Source organism: Leptonychotes weddellii, chromosome 7 (assembly GCF_054177405.1).
Source record: "Leptonychotes weddellii isolate Sample4059 chromosome 7, ASM5417740v2, whole genome shotgun sequence".
In the NCBI taxonomy this organism is placed as follows: Eukaryota; Metazoa; Chordata; class Mammalia; order Carnivora; family Phocidae; genus Leptonychotes; species Leptonychotes weddellii.
The window spans coordinates 42,235,116-42,241,188 of NC_138375.1; positions in this window are offsets into that span (position 1 = coordinate 42,235,116).

Genomic DNA, 6,073 nt, shown 5'->3' on the forward strand with positions numbered 1-6,073 from the left:
GTCCCAGGGAGGCAGGTGCATTAAAAGATGTGGCTATCAAAAATAAATAAGAAAATTAAAAAAAAAAATGGGGCATCTGGCTGGCTCAGTGGATGGAGCCTGCAACTCTTGATCTCTGGGTCCTGAGTTCAAATCCCACCTTGGGCAAAGAGATTAATTTAAAAGAAAGAAAGAAAGAGGGCAAAAAGATTAATTTAAAATAAATAAATAAATAAATAAATAAATAAATGATGTGGGTATCAGATACTGTGGTGGGCAGTCCAAGTGGATAAAAAGGTTACATGGACCAGAGGATCTCATTTGCTCATTTTTTTATTACTTCTGTTGCTGCTGAGGGCAGGCAAGGGAGGAAAGATGCATCAACTATTACTAGTGAGTCTAGGTGCAGGAAAGGTACACCTGTGGAGGTTAAGTGTACTTGTTGACTGAAACAGGTAACATGAGGATACAGGATCCATAACATGAAATGGTGAGCACCTTTGAAAAAGAACTGAGTTTTGTTTGTAAATTTCTAAAAATTATTTTTGGAGAGGCAATATGTGCAACTGATATAAAATACAAAAATATCGAAGAGTGTATAGTAAAATGCCTTTTTATACTCTTCTCCAGTCCCCTAATTCTCCAAAGAGACACCCCTGTGACCAGTGTTTGTATACCCATCCAGAGCTTGTCTATGTAAATACAAACATGCATGTCTCCCCCTCTTCCTTAGAAACAGCACACTATATATGCTTCTTCTGCTCCTTGCTATTTTCACTCAGCACACAAACATGGAAATTGTTCCATATAGTTCCTTTAAGAGTTACCACATTCTTTTTAATGGCTCCTGCTGACCCATTACCTACATGTGTCATTATTTGGCAAAAAAAAAAAAAAAAAGACCAAGGACCATGTGTTAGTTATCCTTCCTTGCCTAATTCCTGGCACAATGCAAGGGCTCAGGAAACATGCAATGCTTGCTTGCTCACAAATTAATTACATTTTGTACAACTTGCTCATGTTTTCCCTCCTCTCTCCTTTTGGAGGTAACAATATTTTTTTGGAGGTAACAATATTTTTTTCAATATTCCAGATATTTATATAATGTATATATTCCCCCACAACCAAGTCTGTCTCGTGCACTGCTCAACCTTGCTACCTGATCCAATGCCCATCTTAATCTAGCTCCTCTTATATAACATTATTCCCCACTACTTCCAATTTTCTAATGCTCTGAGTACCACTGTCATGCGTAAACGTTTATCGATCACTTACTATGTGCAAAAATTTTTTTTTCTACTTTCTGTTATCCCGACCTCTATGTCATTGCTCATAGACTTTCCCATCCAGATTTTCCTTCCTGATCCTGCCCATTATTCTACCTCTGGTTCTTTTCTTTCCGAATTTTTTTAGCTTATGTGGTCAGTGCTTCCCTAGAGTAGCAGGCAATTTTTTTTCTATAATCATTTCAAGTAAGAGCTTTATGTATTTCTATGGCATAACTCTGGCACACACTAGGTCCTCAGCAGAACCTGCATAAATGAGAAGCTCTCTCTGGTCCTCCTGGGTTTTCTCTCCATCCTGCCTTTGAGGAATTGCTCTTGGCTTTCTTGTTATCTCAAGGTCACCTCAGCCATCCCCCTCCCGGCTGCTCTCCTTTAAAGGAAGTGCTCTTGAGGAGAGGTCCAGAGATCCTGGAAGAAAGTGGGTCTGGGTTCAAACTGCCATCCACCAACTTTATGACTTTGGCTTCTCTGAGTCTGTTTCCTCATCTGTCCTTCTTTGACCCCTAAGTAATTTCCCCTATCTTCCCTCAATCCAATTATTCTCTGTCACTTTACCTCATTAGTTTCTTTCATCACAGCTATCACCAGTTCTCATTGATGGGGTTTTGGGATATAGGTGAGGTTCAGGGGGGTGGAGTCCGGAGCCGACAACTAAGAAGGAATTCTTGAGACGTCTTTGGTGCAAAATGGTGGTATATTAAAGTACAGGGACAGGACCCGTGGGCAGAAAGAGCTGCTGCCCTGGGGTTTTGAGGGGTGGCTGATTATATACTTGGGAGTTGGGGGAGGTAAGGAAAAGGGAGGTTTCAAAAGGATTTTTGTATGTTAAAGAAGACTCACAGGATACCAGAGGTCTTGCCATTGTCAAGTTAAGGTTGTTTTTCCTTCTAGGAAGGCAGTAACAGTAAGATAGTTGGGAGCTTCCTGGAGAAACATTACACTTTGCCCCCTTCAAGTATCTGTCAATGGGCTGTAGGTTATAAGGGCATTTAATTGTATCTACATTCCCTTCTGGAAGCTAGACCATTGATAGAAAGGCTTTGTCCTCGTAAAATTGCTAAGACTTTTGTAAACTGAGGGAGACTCCTGTCCTGCAAGACTGTGATCTCTATCAGTTAACCATTTGTTTTTCCTTTAGGGCAGCCAGGAGTGCCTGCGCGATGTCACCCATACCACATGGGGGGGGGGGTGTAGGCTGCCAGCTTCGGGCTGGTCCTCAGCGAGCCTTCTGCTCCTGCACCATCATCATCATCCTTTTATTTCCTACGTGAATGCTTGTTTACCTGTTTTACTGTCAGTCCCTGCCACCAAATGTTAAGCTCCATAAGGCTAGGAACCTCATCTGCTTCCAGTGCATCCTCCAGGGTCAACAAAGGACACAGCATGTAGCAAATGGACCATAAATATAGCCCGCTGGATGAACACCTAATCTCCTCCTGGACTGCAAATCAAAAGACTCAAATCCTGGTCCTATCTCTGGGAGCTGGGTGACTTTACTTAGTTCCTCTCTGTTAAATTGGGGGAATGTATTAGAACATCTTTATGGACCCTCACAGATTTGGAAATTTAAAGGTCTATGATTATTATGGGTAGATTTAAAAATTTTGTTATGTTAGTAGACTCTGAGGGAGAAGGAAAATCAAATGAGATATGAATAAAATAGATTTGATGTCTATTTCTAGATAAAAGAAAGAACTCTGATCTCTGATTTCATCAAAGAACAGAGGTGTTTTTTTTTTTTCAGGTTGAAATCAAAATATCGAAACAATACTCAAATGCTTAGTTATGAAACATGACATTTGCTTTGTATTTAGGGGAAGTCTGATGATCTTGATAATTTCCAAGGGTCCAAAGATGGGTTTTCTATTCTGTACCAAGGAAAAAAGCCAGCTGGGGGCATTCTTCATTTGAATTTAAAGGTAAATTTATAAGCTGATAAAAGACATTATACAAAGTGTCAGACCTTGGCTAAGCTTGGTGTGTGTTGGTGGCCTTTAACGATGGAATCACTTGACAGGCATCTAGGTATATCAGCACTCGAATGGGTAAAAACGTTTTTGAGACGAGCTCAGAGGGTGGTTATAGTGGAACAAACCGGGAGGCATTTACCTTCTTTTCCATTTTCAAAATATTTCAAACCCCAAAACAGTTGACCTTGAATTGTGTGGGTCTACTTAATTAATAGCCCACTCTTAACCAGAAGCCTTACTGATAACATAAACAACTAACACATATCTTATACGTTATATGTATTATATACTGTATTCTTACAATAAAGTAAGCTAGAAAAAAATGTTAAAACCATAAGGAAGAGAAAATGAATTTGTAGTACTGTGCCATATGGAAAAAAATCCACATGTAAGTTTTGGGGGAGTCAAAAGTTATACCCTAACCCCTGCAATGTTCAAGGGTCAACTGTATATATTTAAAATTTTAGGGGCTCCTGGGTGGCTGGCTCAGTTGGTTAAGTGGCTGCCTTCGGCTCAGGTCATGATCCCAGGGTCCTGGGATCCTTGCTCACAAGAGAGCCTTCTTCTCCCTCTCCCTCTGCCTGCCTGCTGCTCCCCCTGCTTGTGCTCTCTCTCTCTCTGTGTCAAATAAAATCTTTAAAAAAAAATAAAATAAAATTTTATCTTCCTACACATACTTTAAGAAATGCATCCCATTAGATTTAATATTTAGACTTAAGAATAACAGAAAGGCTTGGCTGGCCAAGGATATTCTTGGGAGACCCATTTTACAACCAGTGTTTCAATTTATTTAGCCTATAATCGCCTAGCTGAGATTTGTTCATGCCTTACTTTTTATAGTTTGTAGTCCAAAAACGATAGCTATTTTTTTTTCCCAAATAGTAAATTATATTATTGAATATATTCTTCTCCAACTACCCTCTCATTTGTTTGGGACCTCCCTCCCTTTGAGGATTAGTGATTTACACAATTATTCTAATTTTGCAGTAGCATAAATACAGCGTGAACTTCCTTGTTTCCAGCAAACACTCCGATGCCTCCTGAAGTACAAGCCATCTGTGTTTTTCATTTCTCTTCAATAACCTGAGAAATGAACACCCAGTTCTGGGTGGAGGGCAGGGGGGTTGGGGAAATGGAGATGGTGTGTTTCCTGTTTGATTGTTTCAGTGCACACCAGGCCCAGTGGTGCAGGAAAAAACAAAAATCCAAGAAAGGACTGCAGAGGATGTTCTTCATGTGACTAGCTCCTCCTAGGGCTGTCCTCTCCAGAATCTAATTACAAGCCGGTGAAAGACTATAAACCCACCAGATGGGTGGGGTGTGGGAGTGTTTTGCCTGCTATCTCCATGCCAGTATTGCTCAATGGACTGACTGTTAAGCCTTCACCGGAGCTAACACAATGAGTATCTCTGGGTTAGCAACAGAGACAGGCCAGAAACAATTGTTTATTGAATAGACTTACATATCTTCCTCAGTGCGGGGTATTTTTTCCATTTATTAATACAGCAACAACCTTAATGAGATAGTTACATCCCTATGCAACAGATAAGCAGACAGACACTCATCTGGAGGGGACAAGAGGAGTGGGGTTCGGAAATGCATTTGATGCTCTAATCTGGGGACTGGGGGTGGGAGTTCACCTCCCCGGAGAATAACTTTTGGAAATCCAGTTTGAAATTGCCACTGAAATTGCTCTGCCTCCGGCCTCGGAAATGGAAGCAGGATTTTGTAGAACCCCCTTAGGAGGAAATGTCTAAAAGCAAGAAGGCCCAGTATCTTGGGAGTAAATTTGCTATCCACTTACCAACAGCCCCCTTCAAGGGAAGGCACCTAGCGCTATGGCTAGAGCCCTGCTTTGGGCCCTCCGCACCTGCCTCAGAGACAGGGTGGATCTCTAGCTGAGACGCCAGCAGGGAGGCTCGGAACTGACAGCTGTGTGCAGGAAGCCACGGCCGAACAACGCGAGGCCGCGCTGCAGCCGAGCCCGCTCCGACAGACGCTGGCAGACCGCCCTCTTTCCAAGCAGGGTTCAGAGGATCAGGGGGCGGGTGGAGGCTCTAGGGGCTCCTAAGCCAGGCCCAAGCCCAGTGCTCTCGCAAGGAAAATGTGCAGAGCCCGCCTAGCGCCCGCCGTCTCCGAGCTCCTCTTCCCCCGCGGGAGGCCGTGTCTTCTTTGTAACTCGAGCAGGCCCTGGCGGGCCGGTTACTGTGGTAACGCTGCCCGCCAACTCTGTGAGGCGGGGAGGAGGGAGGCGGGTCTCGCCGGACGTCACCCAGACTCGGTTTGGGGGTGCTGCTCCACCCACAACTAATTGTTTGCCAGAAAGGAAGCCGAGATAGATGTTTTGTCAGTGAGGGGTCCAGGGGGCTGCATCAGTACAAGGAAGGGGGTGAGGATCCGCTCCTGCCGACGATTTTAACGGTCCATCAAAGCAGGCCGGAGAGGGCGTTGCAATCTGGGGGATTTGGTCAGAAGATCCACGCCCCTTCCTCGGCCTTTGGCGTCTGGGCCAGGCCCACCCGAGCGGGGGCTAGTTCTAGACCACGCCCCTCCTTTGGGCGCGCGGAAGGAGAACTGAAACAGCGTGGTGTTGCTAATTGAATTGAACCAGTGCAACTAACGCGCCGAGGCCCAGCCCTGGTCCTGTTCCGCAAGCGTCCTGCGAGGCCGCCCCGCCCCGCTGTTTTCGGGGCGCCCTCTTCGTTTTGCGCCTGCGCGTTGCTCCCGCGAGCTAGGGTTGGACGAACACGCACAGTCTCCGGGGCGCGCAGAAGGGGTGGAGCAGGCAGGATCAGGCGCGCGCGCGCGCGCCTGGAGTGACGCTAAAGGAGCAGGCGA